General features: G+C 39.2%; 1 protein-coding gene across 1 annotated transcript in view; it reads left to right on the top strand.

Moving 5' to 3' along the window:
* The first annotated feature begins 2145 nt into the window (after positions 1 to 2145).
* LOC117239505 (carboxypeptidase N subunit 2-like) overlaps positions 2146 to 13996 on the top strand; it is a 31730-nt gene continuing 19879 nt past the window's right edge. The window contains exon 1 of the mRNA XM_033505113.1: positions 2146 to 3235. The gene's annotated coding sequence lies outside the window, so the exon portion shown is untranslated. The remainder of the gene's footprint in view (positions 3236 to 13996) is intronic.

Below are 13996 nucleotides of genomic sequence, written 5' to 3'. Positions count from 1 at the left end.
TCGTATGCATTTTATATTTTACAATCGTTTGTGCTAGTATTTTATGTAATTAGTTTTATTTTTTATATATGTTTATTTATAGTAATAAATTTTATTGGGAAATTATTAAAAGTTTCAGTAAATATAACATATTGTTACAATGTCGAAAAATGTCGTATTTAAAATCTTTTATGCCTGTTTAATTAGCTTTTATTTTATTTTATTCAATTTATTTTATTCAATTTATTCAATTTATTTTATAAAAAAAAGAGAATGCAAGAAATATAGCTTACTTAAGAGAAATTTAAATATAACTTCGAACGCAGTATTGACGTATTCATGTACTCACACTAATGAATTAAAAATGTTTAAGCAGTATTATATATATTTGGTCAATAATTTTATCTCGTACTATTTGACTCTTCATAGTATATAGCCTGTCGTACGCGCTTAAAAACAGATCTTTGCGTATATTTCACTTGATATTATCATGTTTATTCATAATACACTAATATAATTATCAAAGCTTTAAGGTCATTACATTGACTTCTACTTTCATTTATATGTATTCAATAATTAAAAATTAGCATAAATATCTTTGCGGAGACCAACATTTATTTTATACCTTTGACGTTTCCTTTCTTTATTTTGTCATTTTTAATATTATGTACGTAACAATTTGACAATATAACACATTTCCGAATTGTGCATCGTATTCTGTTATTTCCCCTTTTATGTAATTGAAAGATCTACTGTAATTAATATTATTTTTAATACTTTTGATTCATTATTGATGAATTTGAGATTTGCTAATCTCAAATACATATAAGTTAATTGCAACTTAAAGAGAAAATACGTATATAATGCCCAATATGTACATATGTAATCATGAAAAAGAGACAAACGGTAACTTTATCGACGCAATGAAAATACATATTCATTTGATATGTCTGATCACCAGGTGGCGCTGACTATCTCGATCAGATGTATTCAAATCATTTTTTCATCGGCAGAAAAGAATAACTTCTTTTTAATTATTTTAATCACAGAGGAAAAGTGGACATTTACCAATTTAGCATTAGATATAAGCGTTACGGTAGAAGAATAAACTATCATTTATCTCTTTTTTTCAAAACACATGTATTCTTTGCTATCATAGAGGATAATTAGCAAAAGTATGATTTCATATCATACGATCTGCAGCGAAACAAAAGTAAATGAGTAGGAGGTAACCTTTCGACGTGTACACGCCTCGGTGATCTCGGTGAATTAAAACGATAGCCGGTATCGCATGAATGTATCAAATTTAATTAAACCGAGTCACGTTAACGTTTTACTACTGCAAGAACCAGAATGGCGATTATTCTTCTGCTTATAGATTTATGCCAGAATTATAATCGTGAATTCCGTATATTTTTTGGCGCTTATATTCTCCTGAAATTATGTGAGAATGACTTTGGCAAACGGCCAACGTTCCGCGGACTGTGCGGAGACAACATGTACGGAGCAACGAACTTTAGGAAGCATCACTTCGGACAAGATTCTTTCTAGTCGTCCAGATTTTTAATCGTACAACTTATTGGCAGAATACGATGCTTCCTGTTTCCTCTTCCAATTTTAATTATCGTAGGTTATGTTAAGCAAATAGTGTAGATAATTTTCTTGCCTTCTTGCTTATTGCAGTAACAATAATTAATAATCAATTTCTTAAGAATTATACAGACATCACTAGATTACAAAGAAACAATCATGAAAATTGTTTTTGAGATTATCATGGTTTTCGATAAGAAACCAAAGATTTCGCTTAACCACCGGTTATTAGAGGCATTGTTCTTCCAACGGAAGCGAGAAACTGCCTCGGGTCATAATATTCCCGGTGTACACGTTACGAATGTGTGAAGAGATAAAGTATTCTCAGTAGTGTGCTTGGAAACATTCTTAACATGGCACGCGAGCAGTCGTAGCCACGAGTATTCAGTTAATTCCACGCAAGTGGTTGCTTTTGTGCCATCAGCGGTGTAACGGCATTGTTGCGATAAAATGAAATTACTCGTATGCGAGTATCATCAAGCGACGTTGAAACTCTTCAATGGAATGATCGTAAGGCGGCTGTGGCTGTAATTCAAGCCGCGACGTGCATCGTTCTTCAGGCAGGACCGATTGCATCGATTTCCCGCGACGCAGCGGTCGATTTTGAATTGTAATTACCGCATTCATCTCGCGTAGCACGTAGCACGCTTAAGCACGCTGCAACGGCAACATACATGCCGCATCCCGGTGCATCTACATAGATGTAATCCGTGGACTGGTAACTTTGTTGGAAGTAATTTTCGCCGAGTAAGAATAATTTCGCGTTCACACGTCGCTTGGAGCTTTCGTCAGTCGAAGTTAGGGCGCTGCCTAGGCTGGAGGTTAGGGTTGGCTGGAGTCGAGAGAGGAGCCATGGAGGTTTGGGGTTAACGGTATGGTGGTACTGGCGACGACGGTGGTGGTGGTGGTGATGGTGGTGGTGTGGTATGGTAGTGGTGGTGGAAATGGTGGTGGTGAGAGAGCAACTGCGCAGATCCCAAAGTCTTTCAGCCGCGAGTACGTAGGCAAACTCCGATTCAGTAAGGACTGACTGTTCCCGTTTGCAGTGCAGCTCGAAATCTCAGGGAGAAACCGCGGTCTTTCGTCCTCTCTTTTTCCTTCTCTTTCTCTTTCTGTCTCTGTCTTCCTATCTTCCTATCCACTCTGTCTTTGTTTTCCGTCTGTACCATCCTACTCTAGCCATCCACTCTCTTCTCTCGCGTCTTTTGTTGTTAGTTCCTCTCACCGCGGCAAAGTACGTGCTTAACTTTTTCCGTTTGACCGACTGTCTGTCTGTCTCTGACACGAAGTTCGTGGCACGAACTACTGTTTCGATTCTTTTTCGAAGCCATTCTGGTACACGCTAGATTGCTGTTCGCGGACCGATGTACTACACGAGCGAGCGGGGCTCGTGTCTCGCGCAAATTCCGACTGTTCCCCATGGTTAGTCACGTGGCTGGCCAGTGATTCGAGGAAATCTGGTTGGCTTCGTTTCGGGATACCGTACGAACGGTGCGTTCCGGATGAAAGGTGCGTGTGCCAGTTGATCAACGCTCGTTCGACCGTTCGACTCGGCTCTTACAGCTCGGAATCGAAGTCCCGAGGACGTGTGTGCAAAATCGACGGTGGACCGCAGGTCGATGTGCACAACTCTGGAGAGACGTACTGAAACTCCACGTCTGTCGGTGTAAGTATACCTAACCACCCTTTTCTTTCACGCTGACAATGAGTCACGGACGTATCCGCCTCTGGCGGCGAGTCAGCTGTACGCCAAATGAAACGATTGTTTTTCTTTTCTCACGTAATCATATAAAATAAATTTGTACGTGTTTTGTTTAGTTAAATGTAATTGTAATTCTATTTCGTTGGCTTCTTTTTTTACTAAGAGTGTATTTATATGGTTCCAAAAGACCTCAAAGCAATCGTTTGCCAAAGAATAGTTCAAAGCTAAAGACTAATTTATAGAAAATCGAACTACGATATTTTTGTACATGTTGGAAACGATTGTTGAGTTGAATGTAATTATAAGTAACTATTTATTCCTCTCGTTGCAAAGGGCGTATTTATACGGCCTCAAAGGTAATCATCAATAACTATTTACTAAAGAACAGTTAGTATTTACTTGCCTCAAAGGAAAATCATTTGCCAAAAGCGTATATATACATTTTCTTTAGTATAGAATCATCTTTATTTACATTTACATCCATTATACTATAATTAATTATACGAATATATTTTTATTATATTAACCAAAATAATTTCAACTTGCATCAAATAGTACCGTAGTAAAAGAGTTAACAACGTATTATCACATTATAAATTATTCATTCTTTCCATTGAAGATTTGAATTAATTGTTATAAGAGATTAATTATACTTTATCTCGTTTACCGAGCGTATTTTAATGTATCGGCTACATACGTAGCTCTATCCGTTCGTAACGACCTTTCAGAGCCATTAACTTATTAAAAGATTAATAATCATGTAATATACATTATATGATGGCAGAATGATTTATAAAATTAATTTTCATATGATAGTGTCCACAAATAGGACGTTTCATCCCCTACATGATAACCAACGGCAAAATTCGATTCAGCAACACCTGCCGGTGCAGGACGTCGATATTTTATTCGAGCAACAAACCCTCGCTGCATCGACGACGCGATTAAGATCTCCTTAACCGGCGGCAATTTTCGATGAACGATCAAACAGGCGCGGGAACGAATATTATTACCAGGCAAAGGTTAATATGATTTCGCAAAAATCCGTGGTCACAAAAGCCGGCACGGTTCAATGGTTTATCGTTAAACGTGAATATAACTGCAGGCAACGGGTGAATCGAGCCAGCCAGTCACCGATTCCGTGGACTGTTAAATATATTACATCGCTTCTATCGCGAGAAAACATATAAGCTCGAACTTCATAATTATTATAATTTCCTAACCCGTTTTGCGCATAGATCGAACTGATATTGTTAGCGAAATTCTGTAAGTTACAAGTTCTAATAAATACCATTACATAACGGTAACTACAAATAAAGTTCTGCAATAGTTAATTTTAGCAAGATAATTGATCAGTGATAATTGATAACGAAAGCGAATGAAAAATTATAAAAATTATTTATGCAGCATATGTCTATAATCTAAAACCTGACACTTGTCGACTCACTAAATTTACTAGTCAGTAAATTATTGTGCAAGAGAGCTCCGATATCGAGAGAGTGGAAGAGGGGATGGTCGACCGTACAGGGGGATGGAGATATACTTCTAATCCTGATAACTCTCTTTCACAGGGGTGGAACCCGTTAATGAAATGCACCCTTACCCCGTTCTCTGGATATTACTATTTTTCCATGGAAAAGCCGACCGAAAATATTCTTGGCGATTATTAACATCGGCTTATATCGCGCTGCCAGGTATTAAATACGCGACGGAATGCGCGTTTTCGACCTTCCCTTTCTTCCGTCCTTCGCGTTGTCTCTTCCCCTTTTTCATTAATCCCTCCATGGAATTAAATTGTTGTCCGTGTTACATGGTGGTAAACGGGAAAATCGGTGAAATTAAAGGACTTCGGCTCTGTGACTCCCTGAGACGATACTCCTCCAAGTAGTCTCAGCGAAGTTCATAAATCATGCGTGCGTCCACTTGTTCTTCATCGACAAATACTTACACCCGTGCCACTTCTGGTTCGAATGTCTGATTAATAATGTCCGATGTGTACTCTATGCGAAGCAAATTGCCTTGGTCTCGCAGAATTGCGTTTAATATCGCGACGGGAAGGTTCTCCCCTTCCGGCCACCGATCTTCATCGTCGAACATGCTCGTCCTATTGTTTGCCTTTCTTGCTCACCGTCTATTTGGGCCTCGTTCTTTACTTGAAAACAACGAGACGTAATGTTTAATTAAATAATAGTTTAGAAATGATTTCGTGTTTAATTGAACGTGCTGGTTTAGTACTATTGTTAAATTAAATATCGAATACTATGTTGCCAATAACGGTACGGTATTGGAATAATAGTACGTTCAATTAAACCTCATTTGATGATAGTAATACTAAATGAAAGTATATTCTAAGTACGTTAATATGTAAAAAGATTATAGTGGAAATGCCAGATAAAAATAAAACATTTTGTTATAGTATCTTTAAAGGCTTCTATCTTTCCTATATTTTTCTAAGATTTTTACGGGAAATGAAACGATTTGTGGATACGTAAATATTTGATTTTTAATACACGGTCGCTACCGTACGACTAGACACATTTTTTTCTACGCGAAAAAAATAAATCCACAAGGTAGAATAAAATTTTGTCAGGTTCGATGATATCGCGAATTAATTTCTCTGTATATTTGTATTATTTTTTATATTTCCTACGTTTGATAATTGGCAAGGTATCAAGTGATTCACTTTTGCAATTCGTTTTATTAGTTCAACAGTGTAATCGTTTTAAGGAGATTTTGTTGGGATTTCTGGGTTTGATATCGTTCGATTTTTATTCATGGAATCGCATTAAATTCATCGTCCATTGCAATAACGACCGTCGAACAATTAAAAGGAAAAATATGAATTTGATACTTGAAAAAATAAAAAAACAGAAATGAAATACATAAAAATGCATTTATTGAGAACAGCTCTCGCGAAGCACTTCAACTTTCCTTTAAAATCGTTTTTTATATCATCGATAATTTTACATTCTACATCTTTATATCTGACGCTCGATTAATTTTCTTTATACTGCAAACATAAGGATAAAACTGATGCATTTATTTAAGAACACCCCCAACAAATTGTAAGAGATATTTTGAATTTTATCTCTTAATTTATTATCGTAGAAGAATAAGCTATGGTGAATAATCGCTTTTTTAAATTGAGAAACAACTTTGCTATCCACAATGTAAAACCAATGTAAAAACTCCACAAAGCTTAATCACCTTAAAAGTAATGAAAAATATACGAAAGTTATGGATCGTACTGATCAAACGAGATTTACAAAAAATGCACTAAATGTAAAAATATTCGAAAAAAAATATTACTAAATGTAAATGTAAAAAATATTCGATCGTAAACTTATGAAATCAAATAATTCTTCCAATCTGCAAATCTACCGGGAATCCATTCTGTCCAATTAAAAACAGTAAGCTCTCGTTGCAAACAAAGCCAGCAGATTTCACACAATTAAAGCGGAGGTTTGAATGCAGCGTCCGATACGATTGCTTTCGAATCGATCTCCGAGAATTGGAAGAGTCCAGAACGAGCTCTCTAGTCTTGCAGTAAGACTAAAGAAACGGATTCAAGGTATGATTATCTGGAATCTCGCGCTTGTTTCGTCGTTGATGTTTTTATCGTTAGAGGTAAAATACGATGAAAATACGGGAAAGGAGGAATGAGATAAAAATTGCGAAACAGGCAGGGTAAGAGCCCCCCGAGAAATTTTAATAACCGCCAGGGATATCGGCGCTGGCTACTTTTTCGAACCCGGAATGGTCGATCGACTTCCAACTCACTCGTGGTAAATCACACAACTCTAACACCTGGCCTCTGTGTGTTCTTCGCTCATGGATGAACGCATTCGCCTCGTGCACGCTATACACTCTGATTAGTTTCCTCCTGGTTGGAGAAAAGGTATTCCTGAGAGCGATCGCATTTAAAAACCGTGGCCTGTGAAAATGGGCCACAAATGCGCCGGGCAAAAAGGCCCGAAGGGGGCGAGATGAAAGTGCACCGAGACAGTTTATGTCCGTGTAGGAATTTTCGCAGCTTCCAACCGAGTTGCATCCGGCAGAGAGGGATGAAAGGAAGAAGCGTTTTCACTGTAGTTATAAACGTAGGACGGAATAGGTGTATCGTGGCTTCTTCTTACGCCGTGTATTCAACGTTGTTCGTAAACAATGAGACGATTGTCAACATTCAATGACCACTCTATGATTTTCTTATGAACACTGCGTGTAGATTCATATACAGTTTTCGAAATTTATGAAAAAATATTTCATGTATCTACTATACAGTATTTACAAGAATTTTGGTGTAAACGCTTTAGGGGGCGAAAGTTCTCTTCCATTTTGTGAATCGATTAGAAATCGGCTTTGTTGAAAGGATTTTAGTTTGTCGAAAAGGTCGCAAGGTGAATGCTATTACTTGTTTTTTATTCAAGATATAAATCTTCTTTGTTTGCGCTGTTGGAAATGAAGGAGGTTTTGATGGATGTATTTAGCCGTTGTCTAGTATTACGAGAATGAAAACAAAAAAAGAGAATAGGATTTCAATGGTGTTTGATACAGGATCAGGAAGATTTGTTGGAAAGGTATCGGAAATTTGTAGTTGATTGTTCAAGATTTATTGGTAAATATAACGGTATAGGACGCCAAGGGTATTTAAAGTGTCATAGGATTTGCCATCTATGATACTCTTTTCTAGTAAGTTTGACGACTTTTGTAAAAAATTCCGAGTGCGAAAAATAACATTGATTGAACTTATACTATTCTCATAAAAAACTAGTTCAAGGTACTTATATACTGAAATACGGGCAACTTTTGACAGATAACAAAGATACGTAATTTTCTAACTCGTCTGTATCTTCAGGCGATACGCTATAAAAAAGCAGAATAGCAATAAAAAGGACCGGTCTTCAGAGAAAATCTGATTGCATCTTTTTTGCACGTGTCCGTTCGTAAACTCAATTATTCGTTCCTTTGTCGACTTGATCGAAGAACAAGAGGGGCGTGGAAAAAAGAAATACCGGCGGCGGCGGTAAGGGACGTAAGTAGCAAGGAAGTCCACCTGGTGTCCCTTGATGCATCCTCGTTGGAAGGCATTTGCTTGTGGCTATTGACGCCGCCTCGCCTCTCGACCGGAGAGGAGATTGTATTCTCGCGAGCGGTCGAATTAAGCGGTCGTAGGGCGCGAAGCACGGTGGAAAAGCCGGAGGGCTATAAATACAAGGATAGGGGAGGGTAGGTGAAACGGAGGTGGAGAGACAGTGTCCTCGGCACAATGCGTGCCGCACCAATCCTATTTTCAGAGATACACATCTCTCCCTCCATTCGAACGGAGAGAAAAAGCGCGAGACAGAAATGAGAGCGGGGAACTTGGAAAGAGAGAGAGAGAGAGTGCGAATAGAGGACACGAAGAAATAGAGGATGGATAGGGACATAACCGCTTTATCCCCGCGTCGAATCGTTTCTTCGAGGTGGCTGCAGCTGTCTCGACGCTTCTTTAAAGTCCATCTTTCTCTGACTTCAACATCCGATCCCCGGGAACATTAGAAATGTAGAGTACGCGATCAAGGATGCCGAAATCGTCGTTTCCGTCCCCGAGACACCCGTTCAATCGCTCTTAATGCCTTTCAGTGCACGCCACGCGATTCGTTTCCGTTTTTCATGGACGTGAGTATTTTTGTTCGTGCGTACGGGCATCGAATTCTTCGGAGCGAGCTACAAATCGACGCTCGTAACGTGAATTTTGTTAAAGCATACGAATTAACGACGAATTAATGATTAGAGGAGAAGCTTGTGATCATTTCATCATGCTTTGGTAAGCTCGCTTCTTTGCGTGATGTTTTGAAGCAAATGAACATATATAGACACGTAAAAAGAGAAAACGATTTCTTAGCACCTAAAATACCGCACGATCTCTCAGAGTCGCGGCGCTACCTGTTGTTCATGGAATGTCTTCAAATAGCTGGTAGTCTCCTATATAGAAGGAAGTCTTTATCAACAGGGACAGAACGAACGACTTCATAATTGAAATTATTTCCACGTCGGTGTTGTGGGTGAGATCTCGTTCCGTAACGGATTTCGCTGTTTTCACTTGTCTTTACGTCCATGTTACACATGTACATACACACGTACACACACACATCTACACACACACATGTACACACACGTAGCTCGTTCATTCACGCGTGCACACAGGCACACGTAAATACACGTGAGAAGCTCGATAAGGGAAGATTTATTGGCGAACTTGCCGTATATAGAGAACGTACACATACGTTTTAACTGTTACGGCAGTTCGCAGCCACTTTTCGCGGCTGGTGTCCTACGATTTAAGTTTCAGGAGAACGGGAGAGGCGGCCGAGGATAGGTTCTCCCGTTGGTGAACTTGTACCTTGCACTTCAACTTTATGCACGACACTTTGAAGGGCGGATATCGTGTTTGCCTTTGTTACCAACTTTGTTTGCCGACTGGCTTTGTTTACAGCCCTCTAGGTGGTAGGTCACGGCTCAGGAAATCCACTTGAGAAAGATTTCTTTTGTCTACGGCAACTGCGCCATTAATTGACTCGGGGGCCCACAACAAACGAGTCTCCGCGTATTCTACCCCCGTGGAACAATGCGATTACTTACCACACGACCAACAACATTGTGGAATCGAACAAAGGAATCGGAAAGAATCTCATGGGAACATACGCCCTGATAGCCAATAAAATAGCCGCGAGTAACGTACATCTTGCGGTTTTGTAAATTAATCGTTCGCTCTAATACGATCTTTTTTTGGAGAGAAGGGTGCTTTCTTCTCTTGTTTTCTTGGGGCTTCAAGATGGTGCATTGTGCATTGTAGACGATTGTTCAACCAGTACGTGAATCTTTAAAGGTATGTAGCTGATAAAATTCGTCATATTGAATGTTCGTACATTAGTGATGGAGAAATGGTGGGATTGAAGTATCGTTTCAGGGCGTAGTAGAATTGGTCGATAACCGAAATGCTGATTATACGAGTATCAATTGTTCAAAGTAAATAAGCAAGCTATGCATATTCTATGCGTAAACTATGCATTTCAGCATATCGTAGAAAATTGGTATTATCGAAACTAGTACTTTGTGACTTTATGACACTGGGAATTTCTTCGTATTTAAATACAATTAGGGAGTTCTCAACAAAAATTTTCAGTAAACAATTTACATAAAAAACATTGAAACGTAAAATTCAGTTAAAAATCCCATTAAAATCCAGCGACTATATACGTAAAAGCAACATACATTGTATTCGCAAAGTCATAAATTCATATTTAACGCGATAGTAAAAACCGAAGCGGTAAAAAGCCCGCCGGTATTCCGGCTTTGGGCCGCAAAAAAACTAAGACGCGCCACCGTTGTCAGATAACGGAAAATAGAAGTCGCTTGTTTCGCTCGTATTGCGAAACGTCAAACGCAACAATGGGGCATTAACGTTTAAAAGCGGGACAACAATGAAAGATAGTAATTATTTGATAATAATCGACGATATCCATCGACTATCTGTCTACGATGTGTCGTTTGCGCGACGGCATTAAAAGAGGAAGAAGCAACGTGTTTAATCTCCGGTTTCCCGTAACCGCAGCAAACTAATCGAACAGCCCACAAAATACACCTGTAATTGGATCCACTGCATCCTGACTGACAGATGGAGGGTATTCCCTGTTTCGTATGAAAATAGGTAGCAAAAAAAGAAAGGGAAAAGAAGAGAAGAATGGAAGGTTCTGAAGGCGAGAGACAGGAAGTTCTCAGGAAGACAGGAAACAAAGTGCGGTGAAGATGGCAACAGAGGGAGAAAGTTTGTAGTTACACTTTTAAGACGAAGGCACACCAAGATTTTCTGCTGCTTCAGTCATGGAACTTGTCTTATTAGATGTTTAAGACTGTTCACTTGGACGGGTTTAGTAATAGTATGAATAAAAGAAGGTTTAGAGTCATGATTTTTATATTTATAACTGGTATGATATGAATTTTATTCTAATGAAAGAAATTGTAATTAGCTAACTACTTTCTAATTTAGTTGTAACTTTTCATATTTTTATCCGAAATTACTGAATTGAATAAGGGGAGGAATATTTGTTTGGTAGTTAATTTGTTATGACTTTGATACTGTTATTCAATTTTAACGAATTAAATAAAGAAATGAAATTTATCCAACATGAATACCAAAGAGGAATTATATTTGCATCCTTAAAGTGATAATCAATTTGCTACGCTTTTTTACAGTTACAATCCTATTCTGAAATGTACATGAAACATGAAATGAAACATGAAATTTACATGGAAATGAATCTTAACTTTTCACATGACAGGTAATCTATTAAAGAAGAAATTCAGGAAAAATTTATTACGGTAATATATCAGGAAAACAACACGTCATATTAATTCGCAGAAAGAACCGGGCAGAAAAGCTGTTCGCCGAAAGGATTTACCATCACCCAATTGTACATAACTCAAACGTTATAGCTTCATTTTTATACATCGGCTTACATCGAAGTACGAAGTAACGACATTGTAACATTTACCGAATTAAACCCGCTCTCTAACACCCATAGCTTCCCTCATCGTAATTTTTTCGTCATACAAACGCTTCCGTTCCCCGCTGTAAATCACAGCGTGGAACGTCGTACGCGTGAACGTTCCTATATTTCATCGCCGATAAAAACTGGACTTATCGAGCGTAGAATAAAAACGAAGAAAGGGGAAAAAGGAAACGAGAGAAAATCACCCAGGGAATTAACATTCGGGTCGTAAAGTAAATCATACGGCGTAAAATTAGGGGCCGTTAAAAACTCCTCCCTTGAAACGTTCGGGCGATACATGGAAAAAATGGCTGGACGATGAAACACGATAAATCCGTGACTTCTAGACCACTCGGATTGCATACACCGTGGATCTAAATTCGTGGTACAGGTGAAATCAGACAGATTCTATATGTGAAAGTGAGACGAAAATAATTCCACGTGTACGTGAATTTGTATAATTGCCAATTAGCCAAAAATAAACAATTGATAGAATGTTGTCCTATATGCAAAACAAGTTAAAAGTAAAATTGTTTCGTTTAAGGTGAAGAAAATAGAGTTTGAATATGTTTACACGTACTAAAAATTTTTTTAAAAATGAATTTTCTCGGGAACGAGTTTGAACGAATAAATTCTCTTCTACATCTCTGATTTACTTTTGCATACAGAATAACCTCCTATGGATCGTCTATTACTAGTTAAGTATAGTTAAGAATTAGACAAATTCACGCCATAAAATTTCCCTAATTTACACGATCAGTTGAGACCCATAATATAGTGTATACAGTATACATGTTGTCCAGAAGAGCAAATAAAGAAGTTTGAATGCACAACTAACGATATCATCGGCGATTAATGCAATGTTAATTAGCCGTGTCTCGGAATGGGGTGCGTACCGTACCAATTATATCGCGGTTGTATTAGTACTGTTTTTCGTTCAGGCTTCGTGGCCTGTTGCGATCGAAACGCTGCTAAATAATTCAACAATATAGTTGCAGCGTTACCGAGCTAGCGCACGCTGGCTGATAAAGAGTTGAAAATCACGGAACGGGTGGAAAAAGGTGATTTTTTCAGCGGGAAGCCGGCCGCGAGACTATCGATTGCGTCTTGAAACGCGCGTACGACGACACGCGGAGCGGATTACGCCGGAAAGACGCGTCGCGATCGCGTTACCATGCAAACCAACTTAGCACTCTGTCTGTGCGGTGGCATTTTCGATCTTTTAAGGCAGCAGGATGTCGTAAATATTTGTTGTTCGATGGAAAAAAGAGAAGAAGAATAAAAGGGCAACGATTCTTTCGTGGAATGGGGGTCGTGATTAATATTCATTAGAAATGGGGGAAAAAAGACAAAGGAGGGAAATACAATAAAAGGGAAAACAGGAGGGGCAAACGAGGAAAAGGATAGAGGCGACCACTGAAAGAGGCACTCGCGCGTCGACAATAAAAATGATATCGCGCACAGTATGAAAAGCAAAGGGTGTGACTGCTGGACGACGGAGGTGGTGGTCGTAGTACGAGCATGCAGCTGGCTCGAGAGAGGATGAACGAACCGGGAACTCGCGCGGATTCTCTACGGGTATCTTTAATATCTTTAATCCACACCCCTACGCGGGAACGCTGAAGGAGGAAGTATGCATGTGCACAGGGAGCACCCCGTGCTATACATCGTACAGAGAGCTCGTAGACATGCTCACGGGGGGTGAGCTCCTCTGTGTTTGAGCTACGCAGGCGCGGTTTATCGACTGCCGCATATATATACACGGAAGCAGAGAGAAAGAGAGAAAAGAGCGAGAAAAGCGTTTCGTTTCGTTTCGTTTCGTTTCGCAGTAACCCGAACAATTTCTCTGGCCGTGCAGGATCCTCCTCTCTCTTCTCTTTGTTCGTCCACCGTTCGTCTCGGCTCCGGATATTTGTCCGGATTGCAATTGCACGGGGCTTTTTCCTACTCGTTTTCCACCCCCTCGTGGGACACCACGCTTCTCCGCCTTTGCTTTCTTCGGTCGTTCTTCTAATGCTCTCGCCTATTTCCCCTGTTCTTTTTCGGTGTCCTTCTTTGCTACCTCCAACACCACTCTCTCCTCGGTTTTACGCGACGTTTTCCTTCCTCTGGCATCGTCTCGATCTCCGCGTAAAGCAATATTTCACAGAGAATGGACGCAAAGTCCAACCAGGAGTTTACGATACTGCGGTAA

This window comes from Bombus vosnesenskii, unplaced genomic scaffold (genome assembly GCF_011952255.1).
Source record: "Bombus vosnesenskii isolate JDL3184/JDL3185 unplaced genomic scaffold, Bvos_JDL3184-5_v1.1 scf7180000014105, whole genome shotgun sequence".
Taxonomy (NCBI): domain Eukaryota; kingdom Metazoa; phylum Arthropoda; class Insecta; order Hymenoptera; family Apidae; genus Bombus; species Bombus vosnesenskii.
Note: the sequence above shows the minus strand (reverse complement) of the source record. Positions and strands in the feature narration are given on the sequence as shown.